The following is a 12,500-nucleotide window of genomic DNA, read 5'->3' as shown; positions in this document are numbered from 1 at the left end:
ATCATTCCCATCCATAAATTCATATAACATCTAATACGAGAGGTGAGCTTTCGTCCGGAAGAGTGATAGCTGTCGATCACGAGTCTAGCACGTGATTTAATGATATAATGAAGGAAGATATGGCTCGAAGCCATAATGAAGAGACATTGAGGGAGAGGAGGCAGAAGGAAAAAGCCAGGAAGAGAAGACAAAGCAGTCTAGAATCTGAGTAATTATCCCACAGATTAAACAAGGCCTTCAGAGGATAAATAGGCTGACCGTAAGGTAAACAGGTCGTTTCGGTGGTGCAGGCCACGGAGCAGGCCGAAACCTGCTCTGAGCAGGCCAAGGAGCAGGCCACGGAGGAGGCCGCACCTGCTCTGAGCAGGCCACGGAGCAGGCCACACCTGCTCTGAACAGGCCACGGAGGAGGCCGCACATGCTCTAAGCAGGCCACGGAGCAGGCCGAAACCTGCTCTGAGCAGGCCACGGAGGAGGCCGCACCTGCTCTAAGCAGGCCACTGAGCAGGCCACACCTGCTCTGAACAGGCCACGGAGGAGGCCGCACATGCTCTAAGTAGGCCACGGAGGAGGTCGCACCTGCTCTGAGCAGGCCATGGAGCAGGCTGCACCTGTAAGAGGGGGGGGCAGGCTGAGCTGCTGCTGCTGCGATGACAGGCCTCGTGTGATTGATGAAGGGGATATTTGACTCCTGAACGAAACCAACGTGTATAGGGGGAGGAAGAGGAGGAGGAGGAGGCGGAAGAGAAGGAGGAGTGGAGGAGTAGGAAGAAAAATAAGTTATCAGGAGGATGACGTGGAGGAGGAGGAGGAGGAGGAGATTGGGGAGTGAGGGAGTCGAGGAAGAGGAGAAGGAGGAGGATGACGAGGAGGGAGTCGAGGAGGAAGAGGAGGAGGAATAAGGAGGAGGAAAATTAAGTATCAGGAGGATGACTAGGAGGAGGAGGAGGACGAAGAGGAGGGAGTCGAGGAAGGAGGAGGGGAGGAGGAGGAAAATTAAGTATCATGATGATGACGTGGAGGAAGAGTGGAGGAGGAGGAGGACGACGGGGGGGAGTCGAGGAGGAAGAGGAGGAGGAGGAGGAAAAGGAGGAGGAAAAATTAAGTATCAGGAAGATGGCGTGGAGGAAGAGTGGAGGAGGAGGAGGAGGATGGGGAGGGGTAGGGGAGGTAAGGAGTGGAAGAAGAAGAAGAAGAAAATGTATATGAGGAGGAGGAGGAGGTGCAGGAGGGGAAGTCGAATCTGGTGAGGAGGAAGAGGACGAGGGGGGTGGGGAAGAGGAAAGAAGATATGATTAGTTGGAGGAGGAGGAGCAAAAAGAGATAATTAGTAAGAGGAGGACGAGAAAAATAGATAATTGGTAGGAGGAGGACATCAAGGAAGAATAAAAATTAGGAGGAATAGTGGAGGAAATGATGAATGTAGAAGAGAGGAAGTGAGGAGAGGAAAGAGGATGACGTAACAGAAGAAAAGAGGAAGAACGCAAAGCGTAAGAGGATGACTATTCGGTTAAACGTTGTGAACTCCCCCTATCAGGAGGCTAAAACGGTGCCCCTTACAGAGGACCTTATAGCGTGGAATTTAATGACCCATGCCCTTGGTCCAACTCGCTGGCGGCAGGGTACGAACCGCCGTCATCTCGACCTCCGCCGTAAGTAGCGACGCTCTAAACCCGTTCGGCCAAGAATAAGGATGTAAACAAACAAACCATGGAGGAGGAGGAGGAGGAGGACAACGTACGTACGAGGAAACAAGGGAAAGAAAAGGATAGATTTCTTCATGGGAAAAGGGTGAGGAGGAAGAGGGTAAGGAGAGGCATCAGACCCTAGTAATGGCCTTAGTGTGGCGTGGATCCTTGGTGTCGTTCTGCGGACTACACACACACACACACACACACACACACACACACACACACACACACACACACACACACACACACACACACACACACACACACACACACACACACACACATACACACTCACACATACACACACACACACACACACGCACGCACACACACACACACACACACACACACACACACACACACACGTACACACACGTACATACACACACACACGTACACACACGTACATACACACACACACGTACACACACACACGTACACACACAAACGTACACTCACACTCACACTCACACATACACACTCACTGTATGAGCACTAGGGACTTTTTTTAGGCTTGGTTGGATAAAATTGGGAGATAAAGATTAATATGAAATTGTTGCAATGTTTTAGAAACTGTCACCAATTCTTGTTGCAGGTGGAAAATCCCAAGAGATACAACTTTTTTTTTATTTCAGTTTAAGGCTCAGAAAAACTGGGAGAGGAAGGTTAATGTGAAAATGTTACAATATTTGAGAGACTCAGTTCTTATGAAAAATCCCAAGTGCCACCGAAATTTGCAAAATACGAAATTATGCAATACTTAACATCACTGGAGAATTAATTCTGTCTAATTTTCTATTAACTCAGTGATGATTAGTTGGGTTGACCGCGAAAACCACTCCAATTATCGCTGGAAAATGTTTCTGACGTTTGTCAAAATTAATGTCTGTTGCTGAAGACAGATTCTGTGAGTTAAGAACATAAGAACATAAAAGTGAAGGAGACTGCAAGAGACCATAAGGCCTACACTAGGGAGTTCCATGTCCATTACCACCTGTCATCCCCATCCATAAAGTTGTCTAACCCTTTCTTAAAACAACCGATAGTTTCAGCGATCACCACGTGATTACTAAGTCTTTTACATTCGTTGACCACCCTATTAGTAAACCAATTCTTGCCTATTTCCTTATCAAATCTAAATTTCTCCTATTTAAATCCATTAGTGAGAGTCCTGCCCTGTTGTCTTAATATGATGAACTTAATTGCATCATCCTTGTTAAAACCTTTGATCCACTTGAGCACCTCTATTAGATCACCCTGCATTTTATATCTTTCCAGAGAATGTAAATTATGGTAGCCTGTCCTCGTAAGGTAAAATTTCTGAGCCCATGTATCATTTTGGTCATTCTCCTCTGTACTCATTCTAGTGACCTGATATCTATTCTATAGGACGGAGAGCAAAACTGTACCGCATTGTCAAGGATGGGTTTAAACAACTCCAGATAGAGTTTGATAATTACATCTGCACCTTTATTCGTAACCGTCCTAGCAATAAAATCTAATGCTCTGTTAGCTCTATCTCTGGCTCTAATGCACAGTTTCCTGGATTCAAGGTCAAGACTCTACGAGTTCTATGAGAAATCAATTGCAGAACATAAGAATGGAAGAGACTGCAAGAGACCATAAGGCCTACATTAAGCAGTCCCGTGTCTCCTATCACCCGTCATCCGAATCCATACAGTTATCTAATCTTTTCTTAAAACAAGCAATTGAATGGAAACTATTCTACTGATTGTAAACATAATATTCTGTTGAACTTTATGGTTATTCAAATGCTTTCACTGTATTTTTACGTTAATAGTTATGACTGAAAATGAACATATTTGTTTGAAAATCCATCAAGCTGTTATTTATTTTGTAAAGCCCCACTGTAAAACGAGTCCATGTTAAGTGTAAATGCACTGATATGGAAAATTGAAAGATTTTTTCAATAGTGTGTGATTTTTAATAGTGTATGCATATTGTATTATATGTAGACTGAACCTTATGGGCTGTACAGTTTTGGAAAGGGAGGGAGGGAGGGAGGGAGGGGAATGACATTGTGACATATGATGACAAAGGTAATTCTGGGAATAAAAAAGGGGTGATTCAAAGGATTGCAAAAGAGGATCATGCCGACAGGAGACCTTTTGGTCCATAACTAGGTCGGATGTGGATGGGATAAACACGCTATCTATGGAGTCTTGTTTTTGAATTAGGATAGAAAACGTGAGGTGATATTATTTGGGAAACGAAGACAAGTCCTCCGAAGGAGTGGTCAGAGGTCCTTCCATAGACAGATATGTTCTTCTCCAGAACTACTGTATTTCTAATTGGTTTTAAAGCGTCGCTACCGGTGGCGGAGGTCGAGGTGACGGCGGTTTAAAGTCTACCGCCAGCGAGTTGGACCAAGGGTATGGTTCATTGAATTCCACGCTACAATTTATTTTTATTTTTCATTGATGCCTTGTTCTTTTGAAGTGGTTTTAAGCCAAGGTTTCATGCTTTTTCAGCTGAAGGGGAGTTTGTTTTTCAAATGATAAGAATTCATTAAATTCCACGCTACAGAGTGCTCCGTAAATGGCATAGTTCGCGACGCTAAACTGAATCAATATATCGGATATGTATGTGTGTTTTGACTGTCAACCCCTTTTTAAGAATAAAAAAAAGACTGTTTTTGTCACATTCGTCGATTATATTGGAGACCAGGAATATTATCATAATTTATTTACGTATTTGTTTTATTTCATTTTGTTTTATTTTTGTTTTATTTTTATTTCATTTTTATTTTATTTTATTTTTATTTTATTTTATTTTTATTTTATTTTTTTCTAAGGTTATGGTCTTCTCAGTTGACACGTCACGGGAACTTGAAGAAGCACAACGTGAAAACGGAACCTTTATTAGTATGACGTTACCCTTGGTATGGCTTTACCAAATACTTCTTGATAACAATCTCTAATAACAAGCTAAACGTCCTACTAATAAATGCTCCATCCTCACTTGTGGTGATCCTTTGGATAGACTTGTCGGCAACTGCCAATAAAAAACAACTCCTTGGGCAATGACGAAACTCCTTCTGGTCGATCTCCCCGACTCAGGTCAATCTCAACAACACTGCAGTGTTGCATGCACGCAGACGACGACCTCCCATGACCCAGATCACCCCTGTGGCGCTGTGAAGCCAAACACGTTTAATTTTTTTTTTTTTTTTTTTTTTTTTTTCTTAACGTGAGGGACAACACGCGATCCAAACGGGGTCATGAAGAATGGAGACGTCTTCAGGTGGTGGCACACTAGGTATATCTCGCTAGCATGCTACTTGCTTTTACGTTTGAGTAGGCACGACTTCGGTTGCCTTTTTTCAAAATTTCCATATGTCATATTTATCTTGCGTCATAGAGTGAGAAGCTGAACGACGAACTAAGAGAAGTTAAACACAGAAGTGAATGAAATCGTCTGACTACAACCAGAAGAGAAAGAGGAAGAGTACTACCCTGTAACCAACGGTAGCTGGTCACTAGAAAATAAATATATTTGCTCTTTTGTTTCCCAATTTAGATACAATTGATCGTAATTATGTACAGAAATCGGATAAAAAAAAACCGGTAACAACATATCTATATATGTATGTATGTACTGTACATATCGTATGTATATGTATGTCTGTACTGTATATATGTGTGTATGTATGTTGAGATATTCTGATAGGTTGACGTAAGTGGGAATAGGAACTGCAGGAGTCTTAGTCTGAGTTTATTCCTGACTAGTTTCGCTGGTGTGCTTTCTCATTCCTTTGTATATAATTATTTTTGCAAAAGGCGAGATAATAGATAAATTGCTTGTGTAATTACGATGAATTATTTACAAAAAAAAACAACAGAATATACATAACAATTGTTGGAAAGGAATATTATTTGCATAATACATTCATTGACATATGTTGCTACAAGTGAAGGGGTGACTTTAACAAACACAGCCACGCAGGACTATCACTTGCTACTGTCCGGTACGCAAGGGGTCCGTCACGGTGCGGTCTTCCTCATTTGCTATTGACGGGGTTCCCGGGAGGTGAAGAAAATCGCCTGACCATGAAACGGACCGTGGGCTTCACATGACACGGTTTGATTTCCCTCTCCTACCCCTCCTTCCTCCCTGTTTCTTCCTCCCTCTTCTCTTTCCCCTCCTTCCTCTTCTCTTTCTCCTCCTCCCTCTTCCCTTTCCCCTCCTCCCTCTTCTCTTTCCCCTCCTCCCTCTTCTCTCTTCACTCCTTCCACTTCTCTCATATTCCTCCCTCCTTCCTCTCCTTTCCTCCCTCTTGTTTTCCTCCTCCTCCTCCTCCTCCTCACCTTCTTCCTCCTCCTCACCCTCACGTCTTTCTCCTGACCTCTTTTCCTTCCCCTCCTCCCTCTTCTCTCTTCACTCCTTCCACTTCTCTCTTATTCCTCCCTCCTTCTCCTCCTTTCCTCCCTCTTCTTTTCCTCCTCCTCCTCCTCCTTCTCCTCCTCCTCCTCCTCCTCCTCCTCCTCCTCCTCCTCCTCCTCCTCCTCCTCCACCTCCTTCCCCCTCTGCTTCTCCTTCCTCCTGGCCCCCCTACTCCTCTGTCTCCTTCCCTTTCCTCTCCTCCTCCTCCTCCTCCTCCTCCCCTCCCTCCTCCTCTCTCTCCTCCCCTCTCTCTTCCTCCTCCCCTTACCTTCTTCCCTTACTCCTAACCCCCGTCCCTCCGACTCTCTCTCTCTCTCTCTCTCTCTCTCTCTCTCTCTCTCTCTCTCTCTCTCTCTCTCTCTCTCTCTCTCCTCTCTCTCTATATCTCTCGCTCGCGCTCTTTCTGTGTAACTCTCCCTCCGTCCTTCTCTCTCTCCTCTCTCCCTCCCTCCCTTTCCATCCTTGTCTTTCTCTCTCTCTCTCTCTCTCTATCTATCTATCTCTATCTCTCTCTCTCTCTCCTTCTCTCCCCCGACCGGGTCCTGCATAAAGGATTGCCGAAAGTAAAAGGCGGACGAAAATCCACTCCGACGCATTCCTTCACACTCCGTCGGCGGCCGAGGGCAGATTCTAAAAAGTAAACTTAATGATGGTTTTTATCAGCCGCCAGCAAATACTTCTGTCCTGATCAATACTTGGGCCTGCCCATCCCCCGTCTCCCCCCCCCTGCCTCCCACCTCCCTCACTCCCTCACTCCCTCACTCCCCTTCCTCACTCCTCACTCACTCCCTTGCGACCGCAAAACGCGTACGTTGACGATCTTCATGCACACAGTCGTGATAATCGCCCTAAATACACACACGTCATTCACGCAAAACACGCGCAGTAATCTAGTCAATCATGCCCAGAAGTCCCATGCACAGCAGTTACACAAAACACTCACAAAAATCACGCAGAATGCGCTAAAAAAAAATCACGGAAAACACTCGCAGTAATCTAACCAATCATGCCCAGAGATATCTCAAAACATGCACAGCTGTCACACAAAACACAAAAATCACGCAGAATACGCTCAAAAATCACGGAATACACTCGCAGGCATCAAGCAAAACACACACAGGAGCCACACAAAACACGCACGTTAATTATGCAAAACAACATGTACAACAGTTACGAAAAACACACACAAGAGTCATACAAAACACGATCACCAATCTCGCAGAAAAAACGTAGGTATCAAGCAAAACACGCACAGGAGTGGGGAAAAAACACGCGCAGTCGCGAAGTAATACTTCCGAGAAAACACGCAGTACAAACCTAATAAACAAGATACACGCACAATAATCGCGCTTTGGGAACACGTAAAACCACGTACCATAAAATCGCACAGCACAGCACATAAACAAAAACCACACAACCTTGACACTTTACATGCAAATAAATCACACAACACGTGTTTAATAATCACACAAAACACAACAACCATAGAACATAGACACACCAATCACATAACACGTACAACACAAGCACAATAACCCCACACCACACTCACAACATCTACGCAACAGCTACTGGCCGGGAAAGATTCTAGTTGGGAAAGGGTCTGGCCGGGAATAGCTCCGGCCGGCAATGGCCGTGGCCGGGAAAAGCTCTGGCCGGGATCGTCGCAAGCAGTGGACCTGGATCCTCGTGCAATGAGAGGCCGATGAAGGGGTAGTACGCCTTTTTTACCATTGTCATCGCCAAACTATTCAATTTATCCGTGGACACAAACGCACGCGCGCGCGCACACACACAAACACACACACACACACACACACACACACACACACACACACAGACACACACACACACACACACACACACACACACACACACACACACACACACACACACACACACACACACACACACATACACATTCCCTCTTTTTCTCTGTCTTTTTATCCCGTTCTCCCTCTTTTCCTCTCTTTCCTCTTCTCTCTCCTCTCCTCTCTCCCTTCTCCCCTTCTCTCTCTCTTTCCTCTCTCTCCTCTTCTCCTCTTTCCTCTCTCCCCTCTCTCCCCTCTCTCCTCTCTCTCCCCTCTCCCCATCTCCCTCTTTCTTTTCCTCTCATCTCCCCCTCTCCTCCCCATCTCCCTCTTTTTCCTCTCTCTCTCTCTCTCTCCCTCTCTCTCTCTCTCTCTCTCTCTCTCTCTCTCTCTCTCTCTCTCTCTCTCTCTCTCTCTCTCTCTCTCTCTCTCTCTCTCTCTCTCTCTCTCTCTCTCTCTCTCTCCCTCTCTCTATACAAGTTATATCTTGTATGACATTTCACATTCATTATGTCTTATTTGCTGCTCCTCAAGATGGGGCAATTGGGTACCTAAGGTTAATAGGCAACCGTCGTGGGTAGCAGCTTTTCTGTGTGTAAAACTAATTCCTGGAAGGACCTCGCTACTAGAATTAGGTAATTTTAGACACATAACAACTCCTATTAGGGGAGTTGGGCTCCCGTTTACTCCACGGGGAGCCCGGTTGCGTGGAATTAGGGTGTCTGTATATTACAGCCACTACTCTCCCCATTGTTATCTCATAAGGCGTCATATTCTCAGCCTGATATCATTACACACACACACACACCCGCACATTCACAAATGCATACACATACACACCCATACATTCACAAATGTACATACACATATACATTTGCATACACATACTCATACATTCACAAATGTACATAGACATGCATTTACTCTTTTTTCAACCACATTAACTTTTTACTTTTAATTCCATGTCATCACGAACGAGACTGACAATGCGCTCGTCGGACCATTCAGTGTGTGTGAATAACACATACATTTACATACACATACACACCCATGCATTCACAAATGCACATACACATACATTCACATTCACATTATTTTTACTTGTTCCATTGATTCACTTCATCATGTAGTCCTTACCTCCCTCACTGTTGTACATCAATGCAATCGTGAACACTGATAACGTCAGGTCCATCTCAGGTCATCACGAGTGAACGAGGTCAGTCCTCGAGGCGTACCGACATTCGCACGAATCCCTCGAACTCGTTCGTCGACTTCGACGATTCTGACCTCTTTCGACGAGTCGTCGACCTCGTCTTTCCCCACTGCACTGCGCTGCCGAGGATTCTCTTCAAGTCTTAACAAAGGTGACGCAAGCAAGGTCATCATATTAAGACAACAGGGCAGGACTCGCGGTAATGGATTTAAATTGGACAAATTTAGATTTAAGAAGGAAATAGGCAAGGATTGGATTACTAACAGGTTGGTCAACGAATGGAATGGATTTAGTAACCATGTTGTGAGCGCTTAAAGTACTGGTTGTTTTAAGAAACGGTTAGACAACTTTATGGATGGGGATGATAGGTGGTGTTGGACATGGAACTGCCTAGTGTATGCTTTATGGTTTCTTTCACTCTCCTTCATTCTTATGTTCTTATGTAGGTTCCGCCAGGAGTTTCCGTTTCTCTGGTGATGCTGCCTGATCCACACGGAATTACATACAGAATTAGTACATACATACATACATATACCAAAGGCCACCCCCCCTACACGGGGGGTGGCCAAAAAGAAAAAGGCATAGAAACCACTCCCACTCCCACCCATTCCATTTCCTATATATTCGACTCCCCTCCACCCTCTTCCCTCCCTCTTATCTTGGCACCTCCTGGATGACGGGTCATCCCTGCATCCTGTCCACTGCCCTGGGTCAGAGGCAGTGTCGCAAGGGAAATATAATACGTTATACCAATTAACCATAGAGATAACCAGCCTTTGGTGTTGCCTATAGTATCCAAGAATGATTTTATCGTTGTTAAATCCATCATGAAGCACAGTGCCTCTGTTCTCGCTTCGTATGTTGTGGGGACGAGTTCGAGTCTAGCGAGGTCCATTGTCTGTTGCTACTTGTCACCCTCCTCCACTCCTTGGCAGACTAAATACAAAAAGGGAACATGGCGACATTATTCTTAGCCCCTTAGGCATAAACACCTCACAATTGTATCAGAATTTGTTAATGTATATAATAATCGTCCACATATTTCTGCGATAGATCACTGATAAATTCCATTTATTCTGATATTAGCCGTTGGGCGGTTTAATTTATCTGTGTGTGATGTTTTCAGTCTCGTTAGCCTCCCTGTTGGTCTGCTTGTCTCTATGATCCCCCCTTTGGCTAAGCCGATTCGTGTTAATAATTACCGAGCGCCTGCGGATGGAGTTAACTTTTAATTGCACAAATACCGCAGATTTCAAATTATTTTTCCCCTACGTGTGGATTCTAAGAAGAGTGGTTATAAAATCCCCCTATGTATATTGTTTCATTATATTCTCCTTTTTTTTTTTGCGAAGCATTTTTATGCGAGTAAAAGAGAGAGAGAGAGAGAGTTTGAATTTGTCTGCCTTTTTCTAAGTATGAATGTTATCTGAACTCGGTCACTCACGTGCACAAGCATATACGTACATCGATACACACATACACACACGCACGCACACACACACACACACACACACACACACACACACATATATATATATATATATATACATACATACATATACCAATTTTATATATAATGTGTGTGCGTGTGCGTGCGTGCGTGTGTGTATATATATGTATATGTGTATATTTATATATGAATAGATGTATATTCATATTGTATGTATGTGTATGTGCATACGTACATATCTTGACACATGTAACCTACATAGATTATGATCTTACCGTAACATTTATATTCGAAAAGACGCCACATCATCGCACGATACTTCCCTAAACGAGGGACCTCATTATCACACCGATGTATGCTCTGTGACGTCCCCACTACTTAATTCACTAATTTACGAATGGTCCTAACCGCGATACCGCACATCGCCACCACACTAAATGTCTCCTTCGGGTCTCGCGACCACTAAATCACAGGGTCGTTCCTAGCTTCATCTTTTCGTTAACACCGCTAGGCAGCTCTCTCTCTCTCTCTCTCTCTCTCTCTCTCTCTCTCTCTCTCTCTCTCTCTCTCTCTCTCTCTCTCTCTCTCTCTCTCTCTCTCTCTCACACACACACACACACACACACTCACACACACACACACACACACACACACACACACACACACACACGCACGCACACACGGTTGGTAGAGTTCCTGGCTGCCACTACGGCGGTCCGGGTTCGAATCCCGCCCAGGGGTGAATTTTCAGTATCGCTGCGCTGTGAGCCGTTACTCCAACTCTCGTTGGAGGGGAGTTGGGGGTATGTGTGCGTGTAAGGTCACAGCAATACCCATAGATCGGTCATATATGAGCTCTGAGCTCTCTTCCGGGAGGGAAATAGCTGTCGATCACGAGTCCAACACGTGATCCAAGACCATGGTGAATCTCATACACACACACACACACACACACACACACACACACACACACACACACACACACACACACACACACACACAAGCATTCATACATGCACACACACGCACATGTACACACACACTTACACAGTGCACAATACATCACAACATCATCTCATCTTGCCTCCCGACAAGGCACCATCAAGGAAAGTGGGCGTACACGAACGCACGCACGCACGCACGCACGCAAGCCCTATTGAAGCCAATCATAGTAGGGGGTTTAAAAATAGACCTCGGGAGGCGTCGGGTACTGGAACAGTTTCCTCGATGGAACTACCTCTGAGTCCTGTTCCCGTCTGCACCACCAGGTGGCTATCCTGACGAGGTCTTCGACTTCGAGTCTTCGAATTTGTGTCTTCGACCTCGAGTCTTTGACTTTGAGTTTTCAATTTTAAGCCATCCATTTCGAGTCTCCGACATTGTTTCTTCGACCTCGAGTCTTCGACTTTGAGTTTTCGACTTAAAGTCTTCGACTTCGAATATTCGACTTCGAGTTTTCGACTTCAAATCTTCGACTTCGAGTATTTGACTTTGAGTTTTCGACTTCGAATCTTTGACTTTGAAATTTCGACTTCGAGTCTTCGACTTGTCTTCGACCTCGAGTCTTCGACTTTGTATTAGACTACGAATATTCGACTTCGAGTTTTCGACTTCGAATCTTCGATTTCGAGTCTTCGATTTTGTGTCTTCGACTTCGATTCTATAACTTCGAGTCTTCTACTTTGAGTTTTCGACTTCGAGTCTTGACTTCGATTTTTTTTTTTTTTTTTTTCTCCGAGTCTTCGAATTCGAGGCGTTGGGAGACTCTTCCGAAGAGGTTCTTCGTTCTTGCCCCATAGTAACCCGGACCAGAATCATGATCAGAAACCCAGTTAGCTCTAGAGGGTTAATCGAGTTGGTCGTTAAGACATTTGGGATTAAGATATCTAACTTAGGTGAGGGAAATCAAACGGTGTTCACTTGACGAAAGT

General features: G+C 44.8%; 1 protein-coding gene across 5 annotated transcripts in view; it reads left to right on the top strand.

Annotated features, from left to right (window-relative positions):
- Positions 1–12,500, top strand: part of LOC143035964 (glutamate-gated chloride channel-like) — a 632,887-nt gene that overhangs the window by 213,789 nt on the left and 406,598 nt on the right. The window lies entirely within an intron of this gene.

This window comes from Oratosquilla oratoria, chromosome 19 (assembly GCF_046742065.1).
Source record: "Oratosquilla oratoria isolate Oo_2021 chromosome 19, ASM4674206v1, whole genome shotgun sequence".
In the NCBI taxonomy this organism is placed as follows: domain Eukaryota; kingdom Metazoa; phylum Arthropoda; class Malacostraca; order Stomatopoda; family Squillidae; genus Oratosquilla; species Oratosquilla oratoria.
Note: the sequence above shows the minus strand (reverse complement) of the source record. Positions and strands in the feature narration are given on the sequence as shown.